Here is a 19,069-nt window from a genome sequence, read left to right on the forward strand (position 1 = left end):
TTCTCAGGTTGAAGATTAGTTTGACAGCAGTGTTTTGGGTGAGTTGCATTTTGTGAATCAGAGTGATGTTGATTCTCATATAGATGGAATTGCAGTAGTCAAGTTGTGGAAGTATCATCAGCTGTACAACTAAGGCAAAGTGGTGTTGGTGAAAGTATGATCTGATTAGTCTTAGTTGTCTCAAGGTATAGAAGGATTTCTTTCGGAGACTAGAGATTTGTGGTTCCAAGGTAAGTGTGGAGTCCAGGATGCAACCTAGGATTTTGGAGGATTCTTCTATAGGGAGGGTCTTGCCCAATTGAAGAGTAATGCATGTTGGTGCTGTCTGTTCGGGTGTATGGAAGTATAGAACCTTGGTTCTAGTTGTGTTTAATTTTAGTTTGTTAGTAGTCGCCCAGATTTGGATTCTTTCAATATTATGTGAGACTTTGTTGGTGATGTCCGAGTTATGGTTGGTTATGGGAATAAGGAGAAAGATGTCATCTGCATTGGATAATATGCTCTCATCTTCAAACTTGAGGTTTCTGAGAGAGCTCATGAGTGGGATGGGGGGAGAGTGGGTAGCTCTGTGGCACGCCACTTAAGGCTTTCCAGGGGTTGGAGATCTCTCCGTTCAGTTTGACAATGTATTCCCTGTTTTTCAGGAAATCTGAGAACCATCTTAGCACTGTGCTTGTTATGCCAATTTCTGACAGTTTTGTTATTAGTAGGTGGGGTTCTACTGAATCAAAGGCTACTGAGATGTCAAATTGAAGGAGTATTGCTTGACTTCCTGTACTGAGTAGTTGTTTGTTTTTTGTGATCAAGGTGAAGAGAAGTTCTGTGCTGTGTTGTTGCCAGAATCTGAATTGGCATGAGTGTTGTTCTTTGTAGGTTGTGAGCTGTTTGCACACGTGAGTCTCAATGATTTTTGTCAGGATGGTTGTGCCTGCAATGTGCCTATAGTTTGAGGCTGAGGAGAGATCTGCCTTTGGTGATTTCAGTATAGGAGTGAGTACTGTTTTACGTATGTAAATTTTAGTAATGTGGATTGGCATTACGCATATTCTGTAAACTGTGTCTAACGCCAGATATGGTTTACAGAATAGTACTAAGCACAGATTTTTTTTCTGCATCAATATTTTGTGACAAAAGAATTTTCCCAATTATCTTCAATATTAAAACACATTCTCCCCTACTTTATTGTTTGAAAAAATATTTGCAAGCAAAAAGCTAAAAGACAAAGCTCCTCCATAAATTGTTGTCCATCCTATATTTGAAATGTCTTTATATACAGTCGTTTCATGCTTGTTCTAGTCCAGGCTGATTGTGTTAAATTCTAAGGGGGAATGTTATCGATATGGGCTACTGTTAAGTGATATTTAACTATTAACCTCAGTCATTGGAAACTAGATCACATTGCATAAAATGAGACCTGTGCTAAAATAGTTAGTGGTAAAATAACATGAGTTGCCATACGGAACAGGTCCATCAAGCCCAGTATCCTGTTTCCAACAGTGGCTACCTCAGGTCCTAAAAACCTGGTAAGAACCCAAAAGAGTAAAACCGATTGTATGCTGTTTATCCTAGTAATAATCAGTGCATTTCCCAAAGTCCATCTAAATATTGGCTTATGGACTTTTTTAAGGAAATTATCCACACTATTTTAAACCCTGCTAAGCTAACTGCTTTCACCACATTCACTGGCAATGAATTCCAGAGTTTAATTAAACACTAACCCCTGGATTCTCTAACCAGCACCCATGTTGGCAGCTGCCTTAAAAGCAGCTGCAGATCGTGTGTCAATCACACAATAGTGCCAGTTAGAGAATAGCACCTCAAGTGCCTACATAGACACAATTCACACAAAGAAAAGCGCCAGAAATATACGGTAGGTTCAGAAACCCCTGGCCTACATTTCTGGCACCTATCTTTGCCTACAACAGTCCACAGTCTGCAATCAGCAGATCATGGTAGAGGAATCCCTGATCAGCTGAGCCAGCAGGATTCTCAAAAACCATGGCTTTGGGAAATCCTGCCAGCTCAGGTGATTGGGGATTCCCTTGCTGCGATTAGCTGAACCAACAGAGCAAACACCAATTCCTCTCTCTCTCTCTCTGACCCCTCTCTCCCACCCACCTACCGACTGATTCCTTCCAAGCAGTGGCGTAGTGAGGGTGAGAGGTGCCTGGATTGGTGATGTCCCTCCTCCGCCCTCTTCTCCACCCCACCCCTGCTGCATGCATGAACACCCCATCCCTACCCCGTACCTCTTTTGACTTTACTGTTTCGTTGTGGGTATTCTCCCCTCTTTAGCAGAACTGGTTTATCATTTTAAAATCATGTGTGGCACCAATGGCAAGAAAATATAATGATAAAACAGCAACTAATTTTGCCTATTTTTATATATTAAAAAAGTACTACATTTGAAATGTATATCACCCAGTCCATAAGAATAAATGGGATACCCATGTGGGATCCCTACGAGGGTCAAGATAAGGAAATTGGGTCATTAGGGCATAGACAGGGGGTGGGTAAGCAGAGTGGGCAGACTTGATGGACTGTAGCCCTTTTCTGCCGTCATCTTCTATGTTTCTATGTTTCTATCTATATTGCTGTCTGTTGTTCTGCTGAGCACTGGCATTGAAACACTGGCATTGAAACATTGAAAATGCATTTATTGCATACTTGTCCTCTGTTGGAAACATTATGGTGGTATATTAGTTGTGTTGATAAAAATCTATAAACAAAGCCCTACCAGCTGAACATCTCTTTCTCTAGTTCAGCAGCAGGAACTTTGATTTATAAGAACGGAATAAGCTAAATATTAGAGTACTAAGGCTTATATGGATGCTGCGGGGAAATGGGATGGCAGTGGGATGGGATGGGGCGGTGAATGGGATGGCAGTGGCAGTGACGGGGCGGTGAAAGGGATGGCGGTGACGGGGCGGTGAAGGGAACGGCGGTGATGGGGCGGTGCAGAGGATGGTGGGCCGGGGACGGGGCGGTGAGGGGGACAGATTTTTTCCCCGTGTCATTCTCTAATAGAAACTGATTCATACCCTTGCCTTTTAGTGATGGTCTCTACATAGTATAGTTGAAGCCCACTGTTATTAATGTGGGGGTGTCCATATACCAGTAGCTGCTGTCCATGCTGTATCTTTTCTGCAAATAAATGGAGGACTTTATTTTTCATGGTTTCTTGTCCTTTTGCAAGTAGTAAATTTATCAGAAAAAAGTAAAACAAACAAAATGAACAATAAACCTTGTGCCTGATTATTTATTTATATATATATTTATATTTATTTATTTATTATGTTTTTCCAACTCTATACAGCTTGATGTAATTATTCGCAGTGCCCCATGGGAATCTGAGACTTATGCCACTTTCCTGAGTCCATTTCGATGCTCTTTTAATCTAACATCAGAATAGTATTAAAAAATTACCTCAGAGAGATGAAATAGGAGGTAAGAAGGCTTAATTTATTATTCACATACCGTGCATTTAAAGAGTAATTCTGTAAACTATTTTAGTCTGTAAAATGTTTTTATAAAATGTCATGTTTATAAGTACATGCAGTGGAAAATAGCACATACTTATATGACTCTAAGGCAGGGGTCTCAAAGTCTCTCCTTGAGGGCCGCAATCAAGTCGGGTTTTCAGGATTTCCCCAATGAATATGCTTTCAATGCATATTCATTGGGGAAATCCTAAAAACCCAACTGGATTGCGGCCCTCAAGGAGGGACTTTGAGATCCCTGCTCTAAGGCATGCTTAGAGGCAAAATTTGGACTTGAATCATGTATATTGTATAAAAAAATTTTTTTTATAATTTTATCTTTATTAAGCTTCAATTTTTTTATGACAATACAATCATAATGAAAATAAAGTTTCTAATATATATACAATATCATACAATAAATAGTATAACAAGGAAATTAAACATATGTCCCCCAGCTGTTAATTAGTCCACAATCCTTGAGGAAGGAGTATCATTAAAATCGAAGACTAAATTACATCATCACCTATTTAAAGGAAACAAAAATTAGGCGACCTGAAGTGAGCCCAAGTGGCATTATTCCTGGCTATTGATAGGGGTATTTGCAGTTGTCACATCTTTATCAAAAATAATTCTCGACAACTGTGTAGAATCAAAAATTATATATCTAGCTGCCTTGAAATTCACCAAACACTTGCATGGGAATCTTAATACAAAAGTAACACCCATTTTTAAAACCTGAGGTCTCAAAAGTAAAAATTATGTTCTCTTTTTTTGTGTGAGCCTGGAGACATCTGAATACATTCTTATTTTTTGATTCAGAAACAAAACAACTTTAACAACCACTCTATCTGAATCTAAGAGCTAATTGAACAAAAAGTGTAGCAAATGTTAACTGTTCTGATTCTGACTTCTCTAATATATTTATCAAATCTAGGACATCTGTTGGTAATTCCTGATGATCCTCTTTACCAAGGAAATATAATACATTTTTGAAATAAGAGGAAAAGAGTTTTGTGGGACTTTTAGAACCTCTGATAGATATCTCTTAAACACATCCAATGCTGGGGTAGTCATTGATTTCGGAAAATTAATTAATCTCAAATTTTGCCTCCTTGATAAATTTTCCAGGACTTCCATTTTAAAGTTAATATTTCCATTATCTTTTATAAGGAGCTGATTTTGTGCTCCTAAGATGTCCAATTTTTTTCTTAGTCAATTGATTTTTTTCTCCAATTTGCCTACTCTTTGTTGTAAAGTCACAGTCTCAGATAATATCCCGGCACAATGTGTGGATAAGGTTTGCATTTGAGTTCTCAGGGAGACTTGTAAAGATGAAATTGCATCCCAAATAGAGTTCAAATCAATCACAGGTGGCTTTTTCAGGGGAGTTAGTAAATAGTTAATTTTTAAATCAAACAGTACCTGTTGGTTTACTCATCGAAGGTAACTCTTGCAGTTCCCCTAGCAGTTCCTGGACTCTGCAGGGCAACAGCGATGGTAAAGAGGCAGCAGAAACCCTCCAGACCACCAGATCTTCATCCTCCTCCTCTTCATAGCTCTTGGAAGGAGCTGCATAACTCCCCTCGCTCCCCGTGTCCTGCAACACACATTGGGGGAGTGGTTGCGCCGGCATATTACTCTCTTCCGACGAAAGAGTAGTCGCCTCAAAAAAAGTGTCGGGGCTCTCCGATATGCCCCCACCTCGCGCTGAGGACTTTCCGCCAGGTTCTCCTTGGGATCCACGTTGGACAAACGCGTCCATCGGACCGGGCATTAGCTGTGACCCGGGTTCCAAAAGGTGAACCCGGGTCTTGAATTTGCGCTTCACCATAAAAATGTTAAGTGAAAAGAGGCTCGATGGTGTTTGTGTTCAGCCCAGCAACTTTAGGTCGCCATCTTGGTTAAACTCCTCCCTCCTATTGTATAAAATTTATGCATTTATTACTACTACTTATTTCTGTAGCTCTGCACATTACATTAACCATGAAGAGCCAATCCCTGTTCAACAGAGCTTACAATCTAATCAGACAGATAAGTAGGACAATTGGAATAGGGAAAAACAGAGGGAGTGGTACAATAAAAATGAGTACCTTACAGGTGGGTTGGAGTTAAGAGTTGAACAGCCTTGAAAAAGTGGGCTTTTAGCCTGGATATGAACACTGCCAGAGATGGAGCTTGATGTACCGACTCAGGCAGTGTGCTTATTTGAGTATTTACACCTATTCTTGAGCAGATGTAGTATCCATGCCTTTACTCTATGTGAAGTTTCTGCAGTATTCATGCACCTACGAGGGGTTGCTGAAAAGTTCTTAGCCCAACCAAGAAGGGAACGATGTGGCATCATGAAACTTACAAGTTATTCCATGTATTCACCCGTAAGTTCAACACACTTGACAAATCATGTCTGAAGTTTCTGTAACCCTTTCAAAAAAAAACTTTGATGTTTGGTCACTGGTATACTGCGACGAAGACAACAATTCAAAATACTGTTCCACTGCTGCAATCACCACCCGAATCAATCAAAAATTGTCACCCTTTCTATCTTTTTTTAAGGTTTGGAGACAGAAAATAGTCAGATGGAGCAAGAGCTGTACTGTGGCCATGACCTTTCCTGCTGACTTTTGGGTCTTGAATTTCCTTGACCTTAGAGAATCTGAGTGCTGCCATTACATGGCTTGATGTTTTGATTCAGTAACTAGTTTAGCTGTAGTGTCTCTGCAGTTGTTTTAGCCATTATTCACCAATCTGCTAAAATCAAGACATTGTCAACAATTTCAGGAGTTGACACCATTTCAGGCCTCCCAGACCTTGCTTCATCTTCGGTCTCAAAATCTCCATGTTGAAAGTTTGCACTCTTCTTCTTCTCTGTGGAGTACAATGGGCATTTTGTCACTCAATGTTTGCATCATACATTCATGGATTGCCTTTGGAGTTTTCTTCTGCAGGAATAGGATCTTCATGATAGCTTGAAGTTCCACACTTCAAAATTCCACACTTTTTGTTGACATGGTTCAATCAATGATCTGAAACAGTCAAAACGTAGCATTACGATTCTCTGCAAATTGGCACTTTGCAAAATAAAATAACACTCTCTTCAGCTACAGTGGCAAAATAATGCTCAGAATTTAGGAAGTTGGTTGGGCTGAGAATTTCCAGCGCCCCATCTATGTGTTTTTTTAATAATGTAGATTCCCTTCTTGCTCTATTAACTTAAGCACTTTGTGTTTTAATTTACTCTCCTGTTGCCCACCTACTATTATCCGAATATAGTCCGTACCCATGTATAGGCCGCAGAAAAGGCCCCATAGTATTAGCCGCAGCTTACCTTCTGGTACCTCCCCTGCCTTTGTCAATCATTCCCCGGTACCTTTTCAGGAGCCCCCTGGACGGCGGACGACGAAGCTCCAGCGGTGCAGGGCAGCCGCGATCTCTTCGGCATCCGGCATGCCCCCACAGCGCCCGCTGAATGGCCGACGTCAGCCCTCGCGGGATTCGTGAGAACTGATGTCAGTCACTCAGCAAGTGGTGCGGGGGTAGGCCGGATGCCGAAGAGATCGCGGCTGTCCTGCACCGCCGGAGATTCACCATCCATTTGTGTTTGTGAGCCTACTGCAGAAGATGTTAATCACAATTTTTCAGCTCTTCCTCCTCCCCAGTCTCTCCTGTCCCCTTCCTTTCCTCTTTCTGCAGACAAGCATGATGGTGTCTCTCTTATCTGCTTTGTTATTTCTTTATTGTTTTGCAGTGTCCTTTCTGGTTTAAAAGGAGTGCTTTACCTGCTTGGAGAGGAGCAAACATTCTAGTCTGCAGCTGGCAGGTGTGTCTCTGGGGGACCTGTACAGCCAGCTTGCTGAAGATTTGTGGAACTCAGTGTTCCGGGCTCTCAGCACTTGCTTCCTTGACTTGGTCAGGAGCTTGAACACGTGCTATTAGGCATCAATAGCGGTCCTTTTGGGCGCTCACAGTGCCGGCTGCTGCTCTGCCTGCCTCCCCTTTTTTTCTGTGTCTTGCATTGTGGCCCCGGGAGAGGGTGGGGGGTTGAGAATCAGTCCAACTGAGGTTCAACTGACAGCCTAAAGATCTCGTCATGGCAGCTAACTGGCAGCTTGAGGCAGAGAACCCCTCCAGATCCAGTTGCTCTTTCAAGAAACTAAAGCAGGCTGCAGCACCATTTCCCCAGCACATGGTTTGTGAGTACAGGCTGACAGTTTATGGGGAAAATAGGGGGGAGGGGTCTTCTGAAGTGTATTTTGACTGTTTCTGCAGTTAGGTCTTTGGTGCCTCTCTTCTAAAATCATATTATCCCAGGACAAGCAGGCATGATATTCTCACATGTGGGTGACGTCATCTACGGAGCCCCGATGCGGAAGCATTTTCAAGCAAACTTGATTGAAGATTTAAGTTTGCTCTGCTGCTCCACGCATGCGTGCCTTCCTGCTCCACTAGGGGGTGCATCCCCTCGTGGTCTCCAGTTCAAAATTTTCCGCTGAGCCTAGAAGTCGTGTTTTTCAGGCTCTGCCCCAACTGCCTTCTAGCACCGCGATTTTTTCTTGTTTTTTCACGATTAAGTCGCTGTGCACGAATTCTTTACACCTTTAACTCGATTCCTGCTTCGTTTTTGACGACCCGGAGGCTTCTGGGTCCCCGTGGCCGCGTGGCTAATCGAGCCGCGGCTACTTTCGATTTAATGTCCCGGCCTTTGACCGGCTTTAAAAAGTGCACCCGGTGCGAGCGGCTTCTTTCCCTCACAGATCCGCATCGCCGGTGCATTCTCTGCCTGGGGGCGGCTCATCCAACCGACTCCTGCCCCCAGTGTGCTACTTTCCAGAACCGGGCCCTCCGTCGAAGAAAAGCCCGCATGGCGGATCTCTTTACCCCGGACCCACCCTCCACCTCGGCCTCGAGGTCGGCCTCGGCCCCGGCCTTGACCTCGGCCCCGGATACCTCAGCATCGCCTCGAGACTCGACTCCGAAGTCCTCGGGACAACAGAAAGCCTCGGCTCCGGGTAAGTCCCCTCTTCCCTCTTCAGGTTCCGTAACATCGAAGAAGCCAGCCTCGGGGACAACGTCGACGCATGGCGCAAGCCCCATGCTTACAGCCCCGGCTAAACCCCCCAAGCCTTCGGGCCGTGCCTCCACCACACGGGAATACTCTGACACGAGGTCGCCCCCGGTGGAGTGCACCGAGGCAGTGGACATGCCTTCGATGCTGTCCGTGCCCGTCTTCCAGGACCTACTCCGAGCGATGATCACGTCGGAGCTGTCCGCTGCAATGGCCCAGTTTCATTTGGCCTCGACCTCGACCCCGAATGTGCCAGACCAGCCTGAGCCTCGCATCGAGCAACCTCGAGGAAAAGTGCGCAATCCTCGCCGCATCCCATCCTCCTCGGACTCCTCGCCGAGGCGCTCGAGACGTTCTCCCTCCGCAGACCGCCGAGGGACAAAACGTCGGGCTAAAACGACAGAAACCTCGAACCGCCGTACCTCCAAGAAGGCCCGGGGTTCACCAACTCTACGAGGCCGTTCTCCCACACCTCGTACAGGACCACTAAGGGTGGCTGAGTTATCACTCTCCAACCCGCGCATCCTCCGAACTCCCCCTCGGACCGGAACCCCGACCCAAGGTCGCAGGTATTCTCCGAGGGAGTCCGGATCGAGGTCACCGATTCAACATCGATCGGTACCCCGAACCCCGGCATCGTCTCCGAGGGACTCCTCGAGACACCGAAGATCCACAACCCCGGAACACTCTCACAGTGCTTCCCCGACCTCGGAGCATGGATCGGAGCAGGAACCTCGATATTCGAGGGAAGCCTCCCCATCCTTCTCCACCCAACAAAGGTCTCGTTCACCGACCCCGCACGGGGCCCCGGGAACATCTCGCCCATCCTTCATTCACTTTGTCCAGGACATGGGCCACGCCTTGGACTTAGACCTCCAGTCCGACTCCAGATACTCTAAGGAGTACCTGGCGGAGCTGGATATGCCATCACTGCCCAGAGAGTCCCTTCGCTTACCACCTAACCCGGTACTCCAACAGGCCTTCTTCAGGAACCTGGAGACCCCCTACATGGTCACAGCCGTACCCTCCAAAATGGAGGCCAAGTACTGCACAGTACCTTACCCAGGATTCGAACAACCACAGCTCTCCCACCAATCGCTGCTAGTAGAGTCCTCCCTGAAAAAGGCTCACCCATCCCGGGTCTCAGCAGCAGTCCCCCCAGGCCGAGAAGGCCGAACCTTGGACAAATTCGGCAGGAGACTATATCAAAACGCAATGATGGCCTCTAGGGTGCAAAGCTACACTTTCACCTTCACATCCTACCTCAAACACCTCATTGGACTATTGAGAGCCTTTGAGACTGACCTACCGGCCTCCCGGCAAGGAACGTTCGGCCTGCTTTTGGAGTCCCTCTCCAACTTGCGCCTTCATCTATTCCACGCGGCCTACGATGGCTTCGAACTCTCCTCCAGAGAGGCAGCCTTTGCTATCGCCATGCGCCGACTAGCGTGGCTGCGCCTGGTCGACATGGACCCCAACTTACAGGACCGGTTGGCAAACCTCCCCTGCGTGGGAAAAGAACTGTTCGATGACACTATCGAGGCGGCTACAAAACGCCTCTCCGAACACGAACGCTCGTTTGCCTCCCTTGTCCGACAAAAGCCCAAACCGCCCACGTCCAGGCCGTATAGGGCCCCTCCGCGCCGCTACCCACAAAAGTCCACCCCTGTCTTCTCGCGGCCCCCACCCAGGCGCCCGCAAGCCCAACACCGGGCCATGCCTAAATCCCAACCGCCTGTGACCACCAAACCATCCCCGTCCTTTTGACGGGACACGCGGAAGGGGGCGGGCCCCCTCCGCCATAGCCACAGACCTCCTTCCCATCGGGGGTCGACTCAAAGCCTTTTACCCTCGCTGGGAACAAGCCACATCGGACGCATGGGTCCTTGGCGTGATCTCATCAGGGTACTCTCTCAACTTTCGGGCCATTCCTCCGGACAACCCCCCAAGGAATTGCCCTCCCAACCGGACTCAGCTACCCCTACTCCTCTCCGAAGCTCGAGACCTGCCTCGCCTGAGAGCAGTGGAGGAGGTTCCCCCCAACCAACGGGGGAAGGGCTTCTACTCCCGTTACTTCCTGGTACCGAAAAAAACGGGAGACCTTCGCCCAATACTAGATTTGAGACGCCTCAACAAATTTCTGGTACGGGAAAAATTTCGGATGCTCTCCCTACCGACACTCTACCCCCTGATCGACGAGGGCGACTGGCTCTGCTCCCTCGATCTCAAGGAGGCGTACACACATGTCCCAGTGCACCCCGCTCACCGCAAGTTCTTGCGTTTTCAGGTAGGGGACTGGCACCTACAATACCGAGTCCTCCCCTTCGGCCTTGCATCATCGCCTCGGGTCTTCACCAAGTGCCTCGTGGTGGTCGCAGCAACCTTACGCTCCCAGGGCCTCCAGGTATTCCCCTACCTGGACGACTGGCTAATCAAAGCCCCGTCCAGGGAAGGGGTTATCTCAGCGACCCAACAGACTATTACCTACCTACAAAGTCTGGGGTTCGAAATAAACTTCCCAAAATCCCAACTACGCCCCTCGCAGTCCCTACAGTTCATCGGGGCCACGCTGGACACGGTTCGCCTCCGTTCCTTCCTCCCCCCTCCGCGCCTAGAGGCGTTAGTAAGTCTGAGCCGAAGGATCTCCCTGCTGACCTCGGTATCAGCTCAACAGATGATGACTCTCCTGGGCCACATGGCCTCCACTGTCCATGTCACACCCTTCGCCCGCCTCCATCTGAGAATCCCTCAATGGACCCTGGCATCTCAATGGCGTCAAGACCGGGACCCGATCGACCGTCCCGTGACAGTGACTCCTTCATTGCAACGATCGCTCCGCTGGTGGGCCGACTCTTCAAATCTTTCCAAAGGTTTGCTCTTCCTCACCCCACCCCACAGCAAGGTACTCACCACGGACTCGTCGGAGTACGCTTGGGGAGCCCATCTGGACGGCCTACGCACCCAAGGGATGTGGTCAGCACAAGATCGTCGCTGCCACATCAACGTGCTAGAGCTTCGGGCCATCTATCTCGCAGCTGTAGCCTTCCAACATCTGCTCCACGACCGAGTGGTTCTCATCCGAACCGACAACCAGGTAGCGATGTACTACGTAAACAAACAGGGGGGGACAGGGTCTTGGCCCCTTTGTCGGGAAGCCCTGCGCCTCTGGAAATGGGCAATCTCCAACAACACCTTCCTTCGAGCGGTGTACATACAAGGAGAAAAAAACTGTCTGGCGGACAGACTCAGCCGCCTCCTCCAGCCACACGAGTGGTCACTACACTATCAAACCCTACGATGGGTGTTCGAAAGGTGGGGGACGCCTCAAATAAATCTGTTCGCATCCCCTCACAACCACAAGCTGCCTCTCTTCTGCTCCCGGATACACACCCCGGACCGGCTCGAGGCCGACGCCTTCCTCCTCGACTGGGAAGGAAGGTTCCTGTACGCGTTCCCGCCGTTCCCTCTGATACTGCGGACGCTTGTCCACCTGAAAACAGTACAAGCCACCCTGATCCTGATTGCCCCTCGCTGGCCACGCCAGCCGTGGTTTTCCCTTCTACTTCAACTCAGTGTCAGAGATCCACTGCCTCTGCCTCTGTTTCCCTCTCTACTATCACAGGGTCAGGGTTCACTGTTACATCCCAATCTTCAATCTCTTCATCTGAATGCTTGGTTTCTCTCCCCCCTGACTGCTCTCCCCGTGTCTCAATCAGTCAAGGAGATATTGGAGGCCTCTAGAAAGACCTCGACGAGAACCTGCTACTCCCAAAAGTGGACCAGATTCTCAACCTGGTGCTCCTCCCACAGCCAGGACCCGGTGTCGGTCCCCGTCCCTCTGGTCCTTGACTATTTACTTCAACTATCTCATTCCGGCCTAAAGACCAACTCCATTCGAGTACACCTCAGTGCGATCGCGGCCTTTCATCAGCCCCTGGAAGGAAAAGCCCTCTCGCTCCATCCCTTAGTCTCTCGCTTCATGAAGGGTCTTCTGAACGTCCACCCTCCTCTCAAACCTCCTCCGGTGGTTTGGGACCTTAACGTGGTTCTGGCTCAACTAATGAAACCTCCATTTGAGCCCCTAGACAAATGCCATCCAAAATTCCTCACTTGGAAGGTAATTTTCCTACTCGCGCTCACGTCCGCCCGGCGGGTTAGTGAGCTACAAGCTCTGGTAGCGGACCCACCCTTCACGATATTCCACCACGACAAGGTGGTACTCCGCACCCATTCAAAGTTCTTACCTAAAGTAGTGTCTGATTTCCATCTCAATCAGTCCATTGTCCTACCTGTGTTTTTCCCCAAGCCCCACGCTCGCCCCGGAGAAGTGGCGCTCCACACTCTTGACTGCAAGAGAGCGTTGGCCTTTTACCTCCAACGCACTCAATCACACCGGAAAGTCCCACAACTGTTTTTGTCCTTCGACCCGAACCGGTTAGGTCACCCAGTTTCCAAACGCACCTTGTCCAACTGGTTGGCCGATTGCATCTCCTTTTGCTACGCTCAGGCTGGTCTCGCGCTACAGGGTCGAGTAACGGGACACAAAGTCCGAGCGATGGCAACCTCCGTAGCGTTCCTCAGGTCCACACCTATTGAGGAAATCTGCAAGGCTGCCACGTGGTCTTCGGTTCATACCTTCACCTCCCACTACTGTCTGGACTCACTGTCCAGAAGCGATGGCCGGTTCGGCCAATCGGTACTGCGAAATCTATTTGCTTAAATTGCCAACTTCCCTCCATCCCTTTTCAGTTAGCTTGGAGGTCACCCACATGTGAGAATATCATGCCTGCTTGTCCTGGGATAAAGCACAGTTACTTACCGTAACAGGTGTTATCCAGGGACAGCAGGCATATATTCTCACAACCCGCCCACCTCCCCGAGGTTGGCTTCTTGGCTAGTTAAGTGAACTGGAGACCACGAGGGGATGCACCCCCTAGTGGAGCAGGAAGGCGGCACGCATGCGTGGAGCAGCAGAGCAAACTTAAATCTTCAATCAAGTTTGCTTGAAAATGCTTCCGCATCGGGGCTCCGTAGATGACGTCACCCACATGTGAGAATATATGCCTGCTGTCCCTGGATAACACCTGTTACGGTAAGTAACTGTGCTTTTTGGTCAGCCCTGAAGCATTTTGAAGCTGTTTCTGGTTTCAAAATGCTGCTGTAGAAACATAGAAACATAGAAAGATGACGGCAGATAAGGGCTACAGCCCATCAAGTCTGCCCATACCATTGACCCCCTTTTAAGTCTACTGGCCCCCTTAACTCTACTGGCCTGCTCTATTAAGTCTATATCCTAGAGACCCTATTTATTGGTATGACTCCCGCAGTGATCCCACATAGGTATCCCATTTATTCTTGAAGTCTGGGATACTGCGGGCCTCGATCACCTGTACTGGAAGCTTGTTCCAATGCTCTATCACTCGTTCCGTGAAGAAGTACTTCCTGACGTCTCCACGAAACTTCCCTCCCCTGAGTTTGAGCGGATGTCCTCTTGTGTTCGAGGGTCCTTTGAGAAGAAAGATATCATCTTCCACCTCGACCCGTCCCTTGATGTACTTAAATGTCTCAATGATGTCTCCCCTCTCCCTACGCTCCTCGAGAGTATAGAGCTGCAATTTGTTCAGTCTCTCTTCGTACGAGAGACCCTTTAGCCCCAAGACCATCCTGGTGGCCATCCGCTGAACCGACTCAATTCTGAGCACATCTTTACGGTAATGTGGCCTCCAAAATTGCACACAGTATTCCAGATGAGGTCTCACCATGGCTCTATATAATGGCATCATGACCTCAGGCTTCCTGTTGACGAAACCCATCATCTGCCGTGCCTTAGATGAAGCCTTCTCCACTTGAGTAGCAGTCTTCATGTCTGCACTGATGATCACTCCCAAGTCTTGTTCTGCTGTAGTCTTGGTCAAAGTTTCTCCATTCAAGGTGTAAGTTCTGCATGGATTTCCATTTCCGAGATGCATGATCTTACATTTCTTGGCGTTGAAGCCCAGCTGCCAGACAGAGGACCAACTTTCTAAAGTTCGGAGGTCCTGTTCCATAGTATTCTGCAGATTGTAGCCGTTTATGATATTGCATAGTTTGGCATCATCAGCGAATAAGGTTACCTTACCTTGAAGCCCTTGAGTCAAATCCCTAATGAACATGTTGAAGAGGAGTGGACCAAGGACTGAGCCCTGCGGCACTCCGCTGGTCACTTCCGATGTTTTGGAGAGGGTACCGTTACCCTCTGAAGTCTGCTACTTAGCCAATCTTTAACCCATGCAGTTAGTGTTACTCCTAACCCCATCGATTCCATCTTGTTCAGCAGTCTGCGGTGTGGGACGCTGTCAAAAACCTTGCTGAAGTCAAGGTATACGACGTCTAAGGACTCTCCTGAGTCCAGCCTTCTTGTTACCCAGTCAAAGAAGCTGATAAGATTGGACTGGCAGGACCTACCCTTGGTGAATCCATGTTGACTGGGGTCCCGGAGATTCCCCTCATTCAAGACCATATCTAATTTATGCTTAATTAGTGTTTCCATGAGTTTACACGCTATTGAAGTGAGACTCACCGGTCTATAGTTCGCAGCCTCAGCCTTGCAACCCTTTTTATGCAGAGGAATGACGTTGGATTTCCTGAATTTGTTTTTCCCCTCTAAGTTCTCCAACTTCTTCAAAGCACCTCGTTTTGATTCAAAACTGATAGGAATGGAGTCCTCTGTCCCTAATACCCCTATATCATGCCTTATTTGCGCTGGTTAAGTGGCTGAAGAGCTCCCTTGTACCGCACGGGATGGAGGGGTGGGAGCTTTGGGCTTAGCCCTTCCACGGTCTTCTAGACCTGGGGAAAGGCAAACTGTCTCATTCGGGGGGAGGGGGAAAGAAGCACCTCCTAGAGTCCCCGTGACACTGATCCTGCGTGCTGTAGGGGTGTAAATGCTTCACAGCCCTAGAAAAGGCGATTGCTCCATACTAAGAGAGAAGGAGATTTGCCCACCCAGGCCTTTGCCCTGAAGTTCATTAATCTCTTCTGGCAAGCTTATTGCACAAGGCTGAACTCTGCCTGTTGAGTCTGCTGGTGAGTGGCCCAGGCTCTGCTGTGGATACTTGGAGCAGTTGCTCCCTGAGAGCAGTAGCTGTTCTGGACTCTAATGGTCCATTGGACAGGGGCGAGGGGTCAGATTTAATTTCTTTACTGTCCCAAAGTGAGGCTTCCCTCGTGGGAGAAGCAGCCTCTCATATGGAGGACCAGGAGGTGATATTGGCCATAGACCAGGGAGAGGATGCTTCTGTTCGCCAATTCTTTCTGCATTGCTTGAGATCATTACTGAGTTCCTTCCAGAACTAAAAATAGTCTCTCTGCAAACCCCGTCCTCTCAGTGTTCTCTTTTGAGCGGGGTCCAGACTCAACCCATGTCTTTTCCATTGCACCTGGACATGAGAATCCTAGTCACAGAGCCCTGAAGGTAGCTAAAACCATGACTAAGCTGAATCCCATGGATCAAGAATTCTAGCAAATGTCTGCTAGCCAAAGGTGGATTCCCTAGTAGTCCAGGTGACCAAAGGTACTGCCCTGCCAAATGAGGGAGACGTACGAGGGGCTGCTGAAAAGTTCTCAGTCCAACCAAGAAGAGAATGATGTGGAGCCATGAAACTTACAAGTTACTCCACACATTTTTCTTGACACTTTTTCATTTATACCATGAAAAGCATCAAGAAAAGTGTGGAATAACTTTATAAGTTTCATGGCTCCACATCATTCTCTTCTTAGTTGGGCCAAGAACTCCAGCAGCCCCTCATAGTTTTTAAAAGATCTGCAGGACTGCAGAGTGGATATTGTCCTCAGGAGGCAGTTTGGGGCAGAGGCTGAGCGCCTGCCACAGCTTGTGTTAGCTGGAGTAGACCACGTAGCAGATGCACTCTATGATGTCGATCTTCTCCTGTTGTATGCTTTAGATCTGATAATGGGCGGGTGATTTGACTTCTAAAGCAACGCTGAGCAGGCTCACATTCAAGGGACAGATGTTGTTTGGCAAGCATTTTTTACCCACTGCTAGTCTACTCGCTGCTTATTGTTATTATATAGTTCCACACAAACTTTCAAGCATCACTTTAAGAATGTCCATGCTTAAGTCTAAATTCATATAAGGGTCTTGATTGCCTATAGGGAACAGCCATGCTTTTTACCTAATCGCAAGAAGAAGCTCTTCTTTAGCATCCATGTCATCTAATTCCTGCTTCAACCATTCTAATGTGGACTGTAAAGTAGTTACAGAAGCATTGTTTAAACCCTTGTTTAAACCCTCCAGCCCTTCTGCCTTTTGCTTAATTTCATCTCTTAAATGAGATGACAAACCAGTGTCGGTACTAGTAGCAGAATCGGAAACCACAGCAGGAAATATGACTATGGGAAAGATTTTTGGATGACATCTCTTTCATTTGGAACAGCACGAAGCTACAGCTATGTGAATTTGAGTAATGAATTAATTCCTGTGACTCGCATCTCCAGTTTACTATGCAATACTATCAGGACCACTATGGACATTTGAGTACTATGCTGTACCGTAAATATGTTGAAAGAAATGCTTATTTACAGTGTCAAAGCTTTCATCCTTATTCTCTCAAAACTAGCATATCAGTTGGTCAATTCCTATGGATTAGAAGACTTTGCTCCTCTTGAGATGATTTTAAATTTCATTCTAAAATTTTAATGCAACAATTTCTAGCTCAAGGATTTCTGCGCTCAGTTTTTGCAAAGCATATTTGTGGGTGTGTTGTTCACAATGAGATCTTATGTTACAATATGGGGAGACATCTGAGGATGAGAGGTTTGACTGACTGCAGTCAAGACAAGGTGACAAAATTCATTACCGTTCCTGTCCCTGCTGATAACCATGGGAAGCAATCTCATGTCATTCCTTAGTGTCTTATCTCAACCTGAACCCTTCTACACCACATTCTTCAATGCAAGGCTTTTGAAGGTCAGTGGTTGTGCCCAATCATATGCTGATTCTGCTCTCCTTAAAGAGTGACATCGGAGCTGTTACTGCTGCGGCTGCGCTAAAAATCTCTCTACGGTTTTGTAAAAGGGGGTGGGGTGGGTGTTAAGCAAATTGCCTACAAACTTGTTCAGCATTTGCCACGGGCATACCCAATATGGAATGTGTCAGTGGTGTTACTCTGTGCAAATTTGGTTGCATACCCAAATTGTGTGCAATTCAATAACAAGCTAATTAGTGCTGATTGGCAATTTAATAAGAAATTTATTGGCCTTAATTAGAATTAATTAAGGGTTAAGTGCATAAATTTAGGCATGTCATAATCATAAAAGTGGGTGTACTCCACATTGTCCTTCAATGACCACCTCCAATCCTTGGTAAAAAAATGCTTTTTCAGCCTTCACATGCTGAGGAAAGTTAGATCCTGCTTCCATCAAAAACATTTTACCCTCCTTGTCTAATCCATCATCCTCTCCAGATTGGACTATTGCAACTCTATCTACTTAAGCCTAACTAAGAAAAACCTCCACAGACTCCAACGGATTCAGAATGCCGCAGCCAAGCTCATCTTCGCTAAAAGTAAATTTGACCATGTCTCCCTGCTCCTAGCCAAGCTCCACTGGCTTCCGATAATCGCCAGGGTCCACTATAAATGTGCCTGTTTAACTTTCAAAATCCTATATGGTATCCTCCCTCCCTTTATCCCTCTTTCTTGGAATTCCTCAAACCCTAATACCACCAGATCCTCCCACAAATTAAAACTATCCTTCCCCTCGCTAAAAGGCATTTCCCACACAGGAAAGCTAGGGACCTCCCTCCACTTCAAAATCACTGAGCTCTGGAACAACCTTACCTTCGGAACTTGAGCTCTCTCCAAGTTTTCTGAAAACATCTGAAAACCTGGCTTTTCTCAAAAAATGTAAGTCTCCCTCCAACTTAGGAATCAAGGAAACTCTTATATCTTGGCATCCCAAGTCCTCTAAATTTTCTTCACACTTTTACCTCTAACCCTCTGTTGTAGTTCCTTCCTATTTCTCCTACTGTAAACCGCATCGAGCTCTACGAACGTTGAGATGATGCGGTATACAAACCTAAGGATTAGATTAGATTAGATTAGAAATGTGTAGGACATGAGTGTATAAGGATTATCCTTTAAATTACACAGTAACTACAGAGTTAGGACCTCTGTGCCTAAATAAATATAAGCAAGGCCTTTGCAACATATTTAGTTGCTGCAAATAGATATAATAACATAGTAAATGATGGCAGTTAAAAGTGTGCTGCTGGATCCTGGGCGTAAGTGCTATTCTATAAATGGCACCTAACTTTAAGTGTGGTTTATAGAATACAGTCAAACCTCGATTTGCGAGTAACGCGGTTTGCGAGTGTTTTGCAAGACGAGCAAAACATTCTCGCAAATCTAGCCTCACAAACCGAGCATTGACTCGATTTGCGAGCCCCCTAACAAACCGGCATTCCCCGCCCGCACACCCAAACACAATCCCTTACCCTGATCTGGCACCAGCACCAACGCACAGG

At 47.1% G+C, this 19,069-nt stretch overlaps 1 protein-coding gene across 3 annotated transcripts in view; it reads left to right on the plus strand.

The window, feature by feature from the left end:
• SLC35B3 (solute carrier family 35 member B3) overlaps nucleotides 1-19,069 on the plus strand; it is a 107,983-nt gene that overhangs the window by 13,068 nt on the left and 75,846 nt on the right. For all 3 annotated transcript variants that reach the window (XM_033934712.1, XM_033934710.1, XM_033934711.1), the window contains one exon: nucleotides 3,317-3,447. The gene's annotated coding sequence lies outside the window, so the exon portion shown is untranslated. The remainder of the gene's footprint in view (nucleotides 1-3,316; nucleotides 3,448-19,069) is intronic.

Source organism: Geotrypetes seraphini, chromosome 2 (assembly GCF_902459505.1).
Source record: "Geotrypetes seraphini chromosome 2, aGeoSer1.1, whole genome shotgun sequence".
Lineage (NCBI taxonomy): Eukaryota > Metazoa > Chordata > Amphibia > Gymnophiona > Dermophiidae > Geotrypetes > Geotrypetes seraphini.